This window comes from Lathyrus oleraceus, chromosome 3 (assembly GCF_024323335.1).
Source record: "Lathyrus oleraceus cultivar Zhongwan6 chromosome 3, CAAS_Psat_ZW6_1.0, whole genome shotgun sequence".
Classification (NCBI taxonomy): Eukaryota; Viridiplantae; Streptophyta; class Magnoliopsida; order Fabales; family Fabaceae; genus Lathyrus; species Lathyrus oleraceus.
Window position 1 is genome coordinate 85,292,261 of NC_066581.1, and position 13,507 is coordinate 85,305,767.

Sequence of the window (13,507 nt, forward strand, 5' to 3'; positions counted from 1 at the left end):
GCAAGGCGTAAGGCTCAAGGCATGTGAGCCAAGCCACCTACAAAACAAACAAGTTAATCAATGATATTCAAGCAAGCTCAATCAAAAAGAATTGGTCTCATTGGTCATTTGTTGGTCAACCTGAAAACATGAGCTTAAAGGTGAGTAACAGGACCACTAGGGCAAGCCTAGGGTCAAAAGAGAATGAAAAAGTTAAAACAGCAAAGGGCAAGTATCCAAAATCATGTTCAAACAATCAAGAAACAAAACCAATTGGGTTCACATTCATATCAATCATCATCATCATTTCATGAACAAATTAGGTCAAAGCATGGCATTTAGAAGCTCATAGAAGTCAACAGCAAGACTTGAATCAAAATCAATCTCAAACATTTCCAAAAATCACCAAATAAATCATGATCAATCATAACACATAGCATGGTAAGCATGTCAAATTTCATCTCATTTGGACAAGTGGAAGGCAGTCAATGAAAATCATAAAGGCAAGGAAATTTTGAACATGCTCAAAGAAGTCAACCAAACATGCATCCACTTAGAAAAATCATAAATCAGGGATGGCATATGATAAATGAATGGGACTAAAACCATGGCAAAGCTTAAGATGTCTAGTAATCTCATGTAAAATTTCATGTCCATCTAATAAAGTATGAGCATTTCACAAAACAAATGGGCACAAGTGTCACAAAAAGTCAACATATGATCAAACAGGGGACAAAAATCTCAATCAATTGGAAAATGCCACAAACAAATCCACAAAAAATCACATATAAACTAGACATACTCAAGCTCAATCATGCAAAAATTCAATCCATTTTGAGGTCAATAGGCATGGCTATGAAAATCAACAAGTTGCACATCCATGGTGTGACACAAATTGTCACACCCTTCTTCAAAAAATCATAACTCGAAATCCAGATAAGATAAATTCATGATCTTTATACCAAAATCACCAGGGGTGTGTCTAGTTTGTGCACAAAAATTTTCAAAGTCAAAGGATAAAGTGTGACTATTTCACAAATGATTTAGTAAAATGTGCAAAATATTGATACATGTCACAAACCCTAATGCCAAATAAAATCCATTCATCAAAAAAATCTGGAAAAAAAATGACAAAATACTAGAGGTCATGATGAAGACAATGCAAAAAATCCCATTAATTTTGGATCAAGCATGGTGGAGTTATGATTTTTACAAGTTGGTGTATCAAAAATGAAATTAAAATGAAAAACAACATGGTCTAATAGGTCAAAGGGCACGCTGGATGGCAGTTTTGTAATTACTTGAACCACTAATCAGAACGCGGTCGTTTTGAGCAGAACAATGAAATGTTCTGATTGGTCCGCATGGAGACACAGTGCCATGCACACGAAATTCTGGGAATGGCCATGGAGATTAGGGTTTTACATGTACAGTATCGTCTTCTTCCATTTCAAATTCGATTTAAAAAAATTCCATGCCCAGAAACACAAATTGAACACATCAATCGATTCAGCCAGCATCAAACAACACGAATCCAACACTCATTTTCATTTAAACAGGCTACAAATCATGAATCGAGCAAAAACAATATGCAACATCAAACTTTAAAAACCAGATTTCTCCTAAACTAATCAACCATTTTCAATCATTCAAAGCTCAGTGTGACCAGGGCAAGGAGATCTACAAAGTGCATAGCATGGTTTCAAGAAATTGGAGATTTGAAATCTTACTTGATTTTGGAGCAATGAGTGAAACAGTTGTTGTTTTGATACTTGGTGATGAAACAGTCGCACAGCAAGTCCCCAGGAAGTGAATGGATGAAGATTCTTTGCTCAACAACCCTTGAAACAAGCCAATTCGAATTTTGCCATTGATGATGCTTAGAGAAAACAGTCACGAATTGGTGGTTACAGTTGTGAAATGAAGGTAGAAATAAGCTCAAGATGGTGAATAGATGATGTAGCAAGCAAAGCAATGTTGAGTTCTTTGACAATTTCTCAAGAAAAATTCTAAATGCCAAAGATGTGATTTGAGAGAAAAGTGATTTTTCTGTGATGTTAGGAGGTAGCTAGGGCTTTGGAATGACAGAAAAATGGTTAATATACCTCTGTTTTAAGTTGGTTTAATGAAAGCTAATCACAAATTAACTTAATGAAGCATTTTGCTAAATGGCCATTTTGGTTCACATGGTGAGGTGCAGTGGCTATAGCACGAAAATTGGGCCTTCCACAAGTCACAAACAACATTTCTGAACATATTTGCAAGGCCAAAGTGATTGGAAATGATTAAATCAAAAAGTCACTTTTCACCCTTACTTGAAAATAAAACATGTAAGTGAAAAAATGCCATTTTGATCCATGAGGTTTTGGTGCATGAGGGTTACATTTTTGGAAAGAGGAGGTCAAATGTGACTTGTTGGAAAAAACCCCACCAAATTTGGCCAAATGGTTTGAGAGATATGGCCTTTTGAAGTTCAAGAATTTTTAAAAATGAATTGATCATATCTTGCCAACCATACATGGTAATTGAGAGTTCTTGGACTTTTTGGAAATGGGAGAACAAGATCTTCAACTTTCATGTTGGGAAAAAATTCATTTGAAGCTTGTATCATGATGTAAGTTTAGGCTCAAGAAGTTTCCATTTTTGGTAGTTAAAATTACAGGTCCAGTTTCTATTTTTGGAAATTTCTGATTTGGCTTCAAATTCTTCAATGATGATGTTTGTCATGATATATGAGGCCTATCTGGACATGAATAAGCTCTCTCAAACCAAATCCATCCATCAAAACCATAAAATCAAGCCCAGTTGACCAAGTTTGACTTTTTAGGGTTTCTGACTGACTGTGCATTGAATGATGACCTCTGAACATCCAATCTTTGACCTAAACACTTCAAATGGATCCCCAAGTCATGTGAACATGTTGGACCAACCCTAGAGCCTTGGCTCCTTGAGAATTGTGCTTGCTTGCTTGGTTGACTGATCTCCTGATCAGTTTGACCTAATTCTTCTGATGATCTTGCACTTGGGCAAAAGGGACAATGCAATGCTATGTAGTGGACCATGTTATGTTATGACCTAATATGAGAATGTATGTACAATGATAGGTGCAAATTTGAGGTGCTACACCCATGCCAAAGCGCGGCAAGTTTTCTCGAGCAGTGAGTATCTTTGTTCACAGTCGGTAAACATTTTGCTAAGGTAGTATATTGCATGCTCTTTTCGACCTGACTCGTCATGCTGACCGAGCACACAACCCATTGACCTTTCTAACACAGTCAAGTACATGATCAACGGTCTTTTCCTCTCGGCCTGTAGACTGGCCCCGATCTTGATCTCTTTCTTGTCATCTTCGGTACCAATGTTGATGGTCTCAACCACCTCCTGATAAGGTGTGATAGCTCGGTCCTCCTGTTTCAACAACCTGGCTAACTCCTCAGGCAATTCACAATCTTCCTCAACCCCTTCTTCGGCTTGATAGATAGGATTGTCGAAGTCATACTTGGCCATAGCAGTGTCGTTAGCAGTGAGATCCGGGTGATCAGTTTTACGAGGTGTTTTTTGGAAAGAAAAACGAAAAAGAAACATGAAAAAGAAACATTGGCGTTTTTGTAAAAGTAAAAATAATTGAAAGAAAGAGAACACAAAATTGTTTGCAAAAGCTGTCCTTTGTTGATGATGAAAATAATTGCCAAATGTAACTAAATGGATGGCCCTACAGATGAGTCATTACACCTTGGTCAAAGTGTAAGACTTTGTTATGCATGTGATAAAAGGAAAACAATAAAAATTACTCCTTCAGTAGAGTAAACTGGACGACTTTTTCAGACGACCAATTGTCGAGCTTTTCTCCTGGGACACACGGGCGAATCCAGCTATCTAAGTCACAGTCGCTGTCAGCCTTGTCTTCATCTGCAACATTGACGGTGTGGGGAGAAACCAAACCCCCGCTGGAGAAAGTACCGACTTCATTCTTCTGAGACCCCGGAGTATACCCCAATCCAAACTTGTCTTCTTTTATAATTGGCTCCACAAATTTGCCCCAGCCTTGGGCATTACCAACCTTAACCACTTCAACAGCTTGCTTGTATGAAGAGATAGAAGTCCCAACCTTCTCAGACTCAGGTGAAAAGACAGTTTCGGGCGCGACCTCACCGATGTTTATGGCTTCGAAGCCCTGACACAGCATCTCATGCATCTCGCCATCCATCTCCACATACTTAAATGTAGATAGGTGGCTAACAAAAATATCCTCTTCACCACAGACGGTGACGATATGACCTTCTAGTCCATATTTGAGCTTCTGGTGGAGAGTAGAAGTAACAGCACCGGCATCATGAATCCAGGGTCGACCTAGCAGATAGTTATAGGCAGGCTGGATATCCATCACATAAAAGGTACTCTTGAATACTAGTGGTCCAATCTTAACTGACAACTCAACTTCGCCACAAACAGCTCGCTTAGAGCCATCAAAAGCCCTTACAACTAAATTACTCGGCCTCAGGGTGGCGTCATCGCAATCCAACTTCGTTAAGGCTTTCTTTGGGAGAACATTCAGAGAAGAACCTGTATCAACCAAAACATGGGAAAGCACCGTCCCTTTGCATTCCATTGTGATATGCAAGGCTTTGTTGTGATTCCTGCCCTCAGATGTTAGGTCATAATCGGTGAAACCTAGCGCATGGCTAATGTGTACATTCGAAACTACCGACTTCAGTTGGTCAACAGTTATCTCTGGGGGAACGTAAGCCATATTCAGTACTTTCAACAAGGCTGCTCTGTGTGCCTCAGAGCACATCAATAATGAGAGAATGGAGATCTTTGAGGGTGTCTGATTTAGCTGGTCGACTACCTTGTAGTCACTTTTCTTGATAATCCTCATAAACTCATCCACTTCCTTCTCGAATGCGGTCTTAGAAGGAGCTTCCTCGGTAATAACCTCTTCGGTGGATACCTGTTTTCCTTTAGCCTTGGCAGCTGCCTCAGCTTCAGCATTCGTGCGCAATGTTGATGGTGCAAATAGTTGTCCACTGCGAGTGAAGCCACCAATTCCTCCAACATTGTCTACAACGGAGCTACCAATGTCAATGTCTTCTTTGTTAACTTTCTGCCCTTGGCAGTAGATATCAGCCCCATAGTGCCACGGGATAGCACTGTCTTTCTCATACGGAACATGTCCTAGTACCGTGATGGTGACCGGACCAATCAAAGTCGGTTGAGGGTTGTCAGAGTAAATTGGTGCTGGACTTTCTGGGAAATATATTGTCATTGAAGCGGGTCTCTCGGGAACATATATTTCTTCAGGAGTGAAATAAAACGTTACTGTCGACACATCATTCTTCACTGGACGAGTCTGATCGAACTGAAGACAACATTCATCTATCAGTTGCTGAATACCCCTTCTCAAACTATCACATCCGTTCTCGGCGTCTTGACAATTTCTGCACTCTTCCCCACAGCCCGGGAAAATCCGTCCTTTCAAGAAACCAAATTCACTTTAGTCACATCAGAAACCAAATTCAAAGTTTCCCCACTATCAACAACATTAATCCTCTGCCCACCGTGAGCTGGCATCGGGTTTTGGATAACATTAGGCACCGGAGAAAAATTGATGGCCTGGGCATCTCTCAAATCTTGTACCTTTAGCTGGAGAGCCTTGCAATTATTTGTAGTATGGCCAGGTGCGTTGGAGTGAAAAACACATTTGACGTTGACATCATAACCTCTAGGCAGATTATTGGGATCGACCGGTGGGGCCAGAGTTCTCAACGTAACCAGATTCATGTCAATCAGCTTGGGAAGTAATACAGAATAAGGCATTGGGATTGGCTCAATGACCCGGTCCGCCTGCCTTGGACGTTGTTAATAGGGTCTCTGCTGACCCGGATTACCTCCTTGTTGTTGATTGTTGTACCTGGGTTGCTGTTGCGGATGATACTGCGGTTGAGGAACAAGTGTTGGAATAGTGACTGCGGCCACTTGATCTTGATAATAATTAGGGCGTCCTCTGCCCCTGCCTCTGCCGGCATATACAACGCTCGTCTCACCTTCTCTTCTTCGCTGACTGTTACCAGCAAACGGTTTCTTGGGAACTGATGAGTTGGAAGCACTGTTGTCTTGAATTCGGCCCATCTTCAACAGACTCTCGATCCTTTCTCCAGCAATCACTATCTCTACAAAGCTGATTGACGGGCAAGCAGCCAATCTCTCGATATAATTGCCTTGAAGAGTGTTCATGAACATGTCCGCCATCTCCCTTTCAGACATAGGGGGTTGGACGGATGCAGCAATCTGTCTCCAACGCTTATCATATTCTCTAAAGGTTTCCTTGGCAGTCTGAGACATTCCTTGCAACAAGGTCCGATTTGGAGCCATGTCCAAGTTGTATTGATATTGCTTGACAAAAGCCTCTGCCAAGTCTTTCCAGCTCTTGATGGTAGTACGAGACAAATGAGAATACCATTCACGAGAAGCTCCAGTTAAACTGTCTTCAAAATAGTACATCCATAGCTTTTCATCTTCAGTGTGAGCTCCCAACCTTCCCAGATAAGATTGGAGATGAGTGCGTGGGCAAGAAGCCCCGTTGTATTTCTCAAAAGTAGGGGGTTTGAACTTGTGAGGGATCCTTACTCCCTGAACCAGACCAAGATTGGTGACATCAAAACCTAAGGAATTTTGAGACTCCAAAGATTTGAGCTTCTCAGCAAGCTCATCCATACGGCGAGTGGTCTCGAGGGCCTCGTCGTGCAAAGAAAATTGATCATACTGACAATCTTCAGTAACGGGGCTCCCGTTAATCCGAATCCCTTGATTCACATTGTACCTTCCGCCAATACCATTCCCAACATTTCCCATGTTACCAACATTACCCGGGTTTCCATCAACATTTGCGTTACCCGCGTTTCCGGTGTTCACAGGGTTATCAACGTTCCCAGGGTTACAAGGGTTCCCAGGGTTACCAGGGTTCCCAGGGTTACCAGGGTTCCCCTCAGCACTTGGTATTTCCACCTCTAGATCGGGCCTCGGTTGCTCAACCAATTCCTTCAGCTTCGCCTGGCCTTCTGCCATACCAGTCATCAATGTCATGAACTGATCCATCCTTTCACGCATATCAGCCAGTTCTTTCTGTATCTGGTCCATTGCTAGTCGCGGACGGTTTTCCTTTGTCGGGTACCTGTGAATTCGCTTGGGACCAATAACTGCCTGATACAGGGAACAAACATTAGACACTGCGGTGACACCTGCAAAACAAACAAGGGTTAGTATGTATGGTATGCGATGCACTGCTTATTCGATTTTAAGGCCCCCCCTTAAAAAGGGAATACCCTGCAAATGGATAAGCATGAGATGTTGGATGCAAATATGCAGATGATGTTATGCAATGCAATGGCATGTCAATCAGAATTGCTGGATCCGCTTGAACATCTGTCAGGTTGCACTGCCTGGAGAGAAATTAAGAGGATCAAGCAAAGCACACCAAACAAAGGTCATGGGGTGGATCATGTTATCCTTAATATCAACCATCCATTTTTTGGTGGATTATGGTTTACACCTTATCAACACCCAAGTTTCATTGATATTAAGGATACCTGAACGGATCAACCATGAATCAAGGGTTTGTTGCAAGTCACGAGCATGGAGTTTAGGTTAAGAACCACCCAAAGGGAGTGTACTAAGGTTTAAACCTGCCAAACATGTTCTACAAAAGGTTCCCATAGTCATAATCCCATCTTTCGGATATTATCGGAGGAACGACTACTCATATTCCAAAAATATTATCAAGAGAGACTCTTATGAGTGTAGTATCGCGTAACAATCGTATCAAATCTTACACTTGAACGACTTTCGCACTACGTCCTACGAATAGGCCAAGATGGGTTTGGTAAACTAAGGTCCTTGGCTTCTAAGGTCTATATTGGAAAAAGTAATGTCTAACCACAACTTACTTGTGTGACATTATTGATCTCAACATGACCTCCACCAAGTGAATGGGCTTGCAAGTCAACTTGCTAAGGAATAACTCCACACAAGTCAACAAGACTATGCCATTCTCCTATCTTAATTGCACTCGAGTCCGGGTATAGAACTCATCTCACAAACAGAACCAGCAGATACGACAGTCATATGTACACAATGCAATAAAGTAGGTAAATGCTGAAAGATAAATAACTGTACAAAAGAATAAACACCCAATAAACAAACAACCTACAAAAGCTAGGAGGGGCTCGCTTAGGGAAACCGGGTCCCCAGCAGAGCCGCCAGCTGTCGCAACCTGAAAAATGGAATGCGAAAAAAAACAACCGGCGAAGAAAGACAGGAGAGTCGCCACCATGCGTTATTTATCCCAAAGGAGGGAAAGGAAACGCTCAAAGTAAACCTGGAAAAAGGAAAGGACAAGACAGGGTCTCGCAACCAAATCTTGGGTTCGGGAGTCGATTATGCGAAGGGAAGGTATTAGCACCCCTACGCATCCGTAATACTCTACGGGATCCACTTTTGTAGTTCTTGTCTAAAGGGTGCGGGTTTATCTAATGTGTTATTTACTAAAAAAAAGGGTCAAAAGAAAATGACTCGCACGGACCACCACCATTGTGATCCTCTTCTCATTCTGAATTCAACCTCATGCTCCAAATTCATTTATATAAATTGAGCAAAGGGAATTTCAGATAAGTTTCAGAATAAACAAGTTATGAATAATAAAATAAAATGATGAACAGGATCAATCAACACCAGATAAGTTAGGGGAAAGCATCTGAGAGTGAAGAACTATATTGTGGTAACTTGTTTGAGTTCAAATGATGCTCATAACTACCTTATCCAGATGGTGATCAAAAGTTGATGAAGCTCAATCTGGTTAGAGCATTTCAAAAGGTCTTAGAGCTTGGGAATTGTTGCAAAAGTTTTAGAGGATGTCAAAGGTGCTAATGGAATCAAGAAATTGGATTGAAATAAGCTGAAACTCAAAACATAATATTTGAATTTTCTGGAAACAATTTCAAGTTGCAGTAGGGATTTCTTGGCTCTTAAAATCTTGGAAATGAATGCAGTAGCTTCCTCTATTTATAGAGAGTGTGATTGGATCCAAATACGTGTGAAATGATGCAGAATTCGTGCAAAATGAATTTGATCCGAGTGTGAGAAAAGTGTGACTTGAAACTCCTCAAAACTCAGCCAAATGATGCGTTTTAAGAGTCAATTAACTTCTTGAGATTTGTTTAAACATGTTTAGGTCCAAAAAACATGTTAATTCGGCTTGGAATTCAGATTAGTGAAGCTCAAAACTTGGGCAATGACAATTTCTTTAGTTACAAGTCACTATGTTCAACCCAATCGGGCACTCTACTCAGGAAGCATTTTGACCTTATTCTTTTTGCTATGTGTTAACATCATTCCCATGATTACAATGTGACAAGAAAGGTTTCATTTGAATGCTTGAGCATAAAGTTATGTCATGTTGAAGTTTGCATGAAAAATTGATCATATAACTTAGAAAAATTTGAGTGCTTCATGGCTGAAAATAACTTGTAATGTCTCAATGGATTCCATGGACTTCCAAGCATATTTTAACCTTGGTCCTTGAAAAAACCTTATAGAGGTCATCACAATATTGTGCAAAAAGAATCAGCCTCATATGTTGAAAATTGAAGAAGTTATGATCTTTGAAAGTTGGGAAAATGTCACTTGAAAATAGGTCAAATTTCACTAAGTCCACCAATGTCCTATAATATCTTCAAAACTTTGAAGATCCTCCAACCATAATTGGCTCTTGTCATGTAAAGAGAAGTTGTATATGATGTTGAGAAGAGTCTTATGCACAAAGAAGCATTCAAAAATGTTAAGAATTGAAGGAGTTGTGATCCTTTGAACTTTGACTTCAAATGGTTGACTTTTTGGTCAAACCCCTTGGAACAAGCCTGTGTACTTGGACCTCTCTTGCATTTTAAAGCACATGCGTGATCATATGAACTCAAAATAAGGTGTCTTCGATTGCATCTTGATTAAATTACTCAGATCTTGAAGTTTCTTATTGAAGAAGGCATGGAAATAAACACGTGAACCTTTGACTTTCCTTGAGAAGTAAGCAACAAAACTTTGAGATGCTTTTGATTGAAAAGCCCTACCTTGCACAATAAACTTAAGGGAAACAAGACATATTTTTGGTATTTTGATTAGTGGTTAGAGAAACAATTAATCATATAAATACAAAGGTAAAGACAAACCAACAAAAAGGTGTTTGGTGATCCCTGCAAGAAGCACACTCAAAGATGGATAAGGGGGAAAGGTCAAGATATGACCTTGTTTGTATATAAATGATGAAAATGATATTTGGGATCTTAATGTTAAAAATTAGGGTATGACAACAAGCTAATACACCAAGAGCATATTTCAAGCATATAGAAAGAATAGCACAAATTCATTATAAGCATGTAATTGACATACATAAAATAGAGATTTTTGGAAGTGAACATTTATAAACTATCTCATACATCAAGAATATCAACTATTTAGAACACAAGAAACATGTAAAGATAAAAGCTTACTTACAAAGGGGAAAAAGTAAAATGGAACAGTATTACCTCTCTTATGAATTGATGAAGGATGCGCTCTTATGTAATAGAACTTTCAAAGAAAAGTTAGATAAAAAGTATGTAAAGTGCATGCAACAAATCATATTCTAGGAAATATTTGAGATGTCAAGTATCCCTAATTCCCTTAGAATGTTGAAGAATGGTTAAATCACAAGAGGTTTTGTAAAAGTATTTGTGTCATACCCCAAAATTCACCCTATCCTTCACAATGTTCATCTAGGTCACTAACCTTAGTCATATGTATATCCTTGTGGTCATCCATTTCATATGCATAATCATGGTCCAATACAAGAGGACATGTATCATGGATTCCAAGCTTTATGCCTACACCTAATGGAAACTAGGGTTTCCTTGCAACTTGATGTGGTTCAACCATTAAACCCTAATTTGAGAGTATCTCTTAAGGCTTGTGTATATGCTTACCATTGGTGATTCAACTGTGGCTTCTTGGTGAAGCAAAACCCTAATTTGGGATCCCCACTATATCATGGTATCCCCAAAATCTAATTTATGTCCCATGCCCTTGTGTGGCCTCAAAACCCTAATTTCATATGGTTCACCTCCAACCATTTATGCATAGTTCACAAGCTCTATTCAAGGCTTTGTTATTGGCTCATTTGGAGGATTCATTCATTGTATTGGATCCACTTCAAGTCATCACATGTTCATCTATTTCTTGATGGTATCTTTTGGTCCCAAGCCCATTATCATGGCATTCCAAGTCCCACTTGGTACATCTATAACCATTTCATTTGATAATTTCATCTTGTTATTGCCAATCTTGTTTGGTTCATCCATGCTTGTCCATATGGCCATTGATCCTTCATTCAAATCCCACAAATCCACTTCATGCCATTGGTGTTTGATCCATAAGTCTTTGGTCATGTCATAGTCATTGTCCATTTTGGTCCCTGCTAAGTCTATGGTTCATTCACAACTGGTATCCATTGGTTCATGTTAATATGGTTCATTCATTCCATTATCTTCCATCATTTTTCATTTCAATCCATATAATTCATGTTCAAGTTCATCATTTAGTCCATTTCAATTCATGTCAAGTATCATGTTCATACATGGTCATACAAGATTCAATTCCATACAAATTTCAAGTATCATGATCAAGATTCTTTTCAAAAACCAATTCATGTCATTCCAAACATCCAATCTCATTCATATCAATGGCATTCATTACAATCCATGAAATGTTCATACCTGAATAAAATAAAAAAAATTTGAACTTTAACAAAATGTTGACTTTTTGGTCAAGTTTGACCAAAGTCAACCCAATCCCCAAGAGTCCTAAACCCTAAATCCCTTTTCCTAATCTTCAAATTGATCCTTGATCTGTGGAGTTTGCCTTTGGTACATGGATGCATCAAGGGTCAATTTGTTGTCATGTTGTAAATCTTTTTCCAACCACATTATCCATGGAGCAATACATAACTTAGTCCTAGTGCCACAAGTTGATGAGGCCTACTGCAGTAGAATTTCATCAAGAAAGCCATGAACAATGCCACTCCATAACATCTCCAAAGCAATCCTATGCATTTGTCCATGACAAGCCAACCATTCCATGGCATGAAACCAACAAAACCTGCACACCAACACATGAACACACCTGTAGCAGTCAGCATTCCCTAAGCCATTGCAAACCTTACCATAATTCTACAACACTAACATCATGTTGTATCAAACACATATAAATCGCATTCAACAGTATCAAGCCTTGGCATGTAGACCTACAGAACCAAGTTGGACCAACTAGACATGAACCAGATGCATCTTGCAGCAAGAATAAATCATGGACTTACTGCAATCAACCCCCCTGTTGCACAGGTCAGGGACATGCTGTTATCATGAATAAAAACCATGAAAAAACCTGCAATAATACATGGTTCAGTTCAGATTCAACAGCAAAACCATCAAGAATTAAAACTCCTACTAATGCACTTTCAATCAATCAAATATATTTATGTTAATACCATGTTAATCATACATTACCGAACAAGTCACATAACAAAGGCATCAATTTGCAGCAAGTTGACCATATAACCAGACCATTGCACACACCTGAAAAACCTAACCAATAGTCACACACACATAGCCACAAGCATGAGCAAAGCTCCCTGCAAAAAAGGGAAAACCAAATTCAGAACCCACATGACTATTGGTGCATATCAGAACCACAAGTCAGAAACTACAAGGTTGCAATCAATACCCTAGTCATGAAGTATTGCATCACAAACCATCCATACATTCACCAAATCCTGTTAACAAAGAAAACCAGGAATGTACATTCCACATGGCCAGCAAAATCAGCAAAACAGACCAACTGAGCATCAAGTAAAGTTGAGTAAAACCAAACAGAAATAACCATATCAACTAACTCAATCATAATTGAACACAACTAACCATTCAAAACCCAACATAACTGAACCATAACTAACTTAGCCATATAACTGAATTTTACCTAGGGATCCACACAAAAGACTACTTAACCACCTAACTGGACTTTGCATTGATTCCTGAAATCCTAACAAACTTGCATTGATTCCTGAAATCCTAACAAACTCTAACTAACTATCACAATCTATAAGCATCAAAAGCAACCATAAATACTCCTCAATCTCCACTCATTGCACCCTCTCCATGGATTCATCATAAACAATCTCCAATCATCGCACATTCAATTAGAAGCCCTCAATCCCAAAAGACTCAACAAAATCATCACTCTCTCACCCTCAATAGAACCTCACCTTCAACTTCATCTTCATAGACATCTCAATCAAACTCTCTCACTCAACCTCATCACTCACTTTTTGATTTAACATCTATCACCCAACAACAAATCACAAAGATCATAAAAGCTTAAAAGAATATAGTAGAAGAAGATTTCGAGAAGAGCAAGCCAAAGCAGGGTAGAATCATAATCATTACCTGGA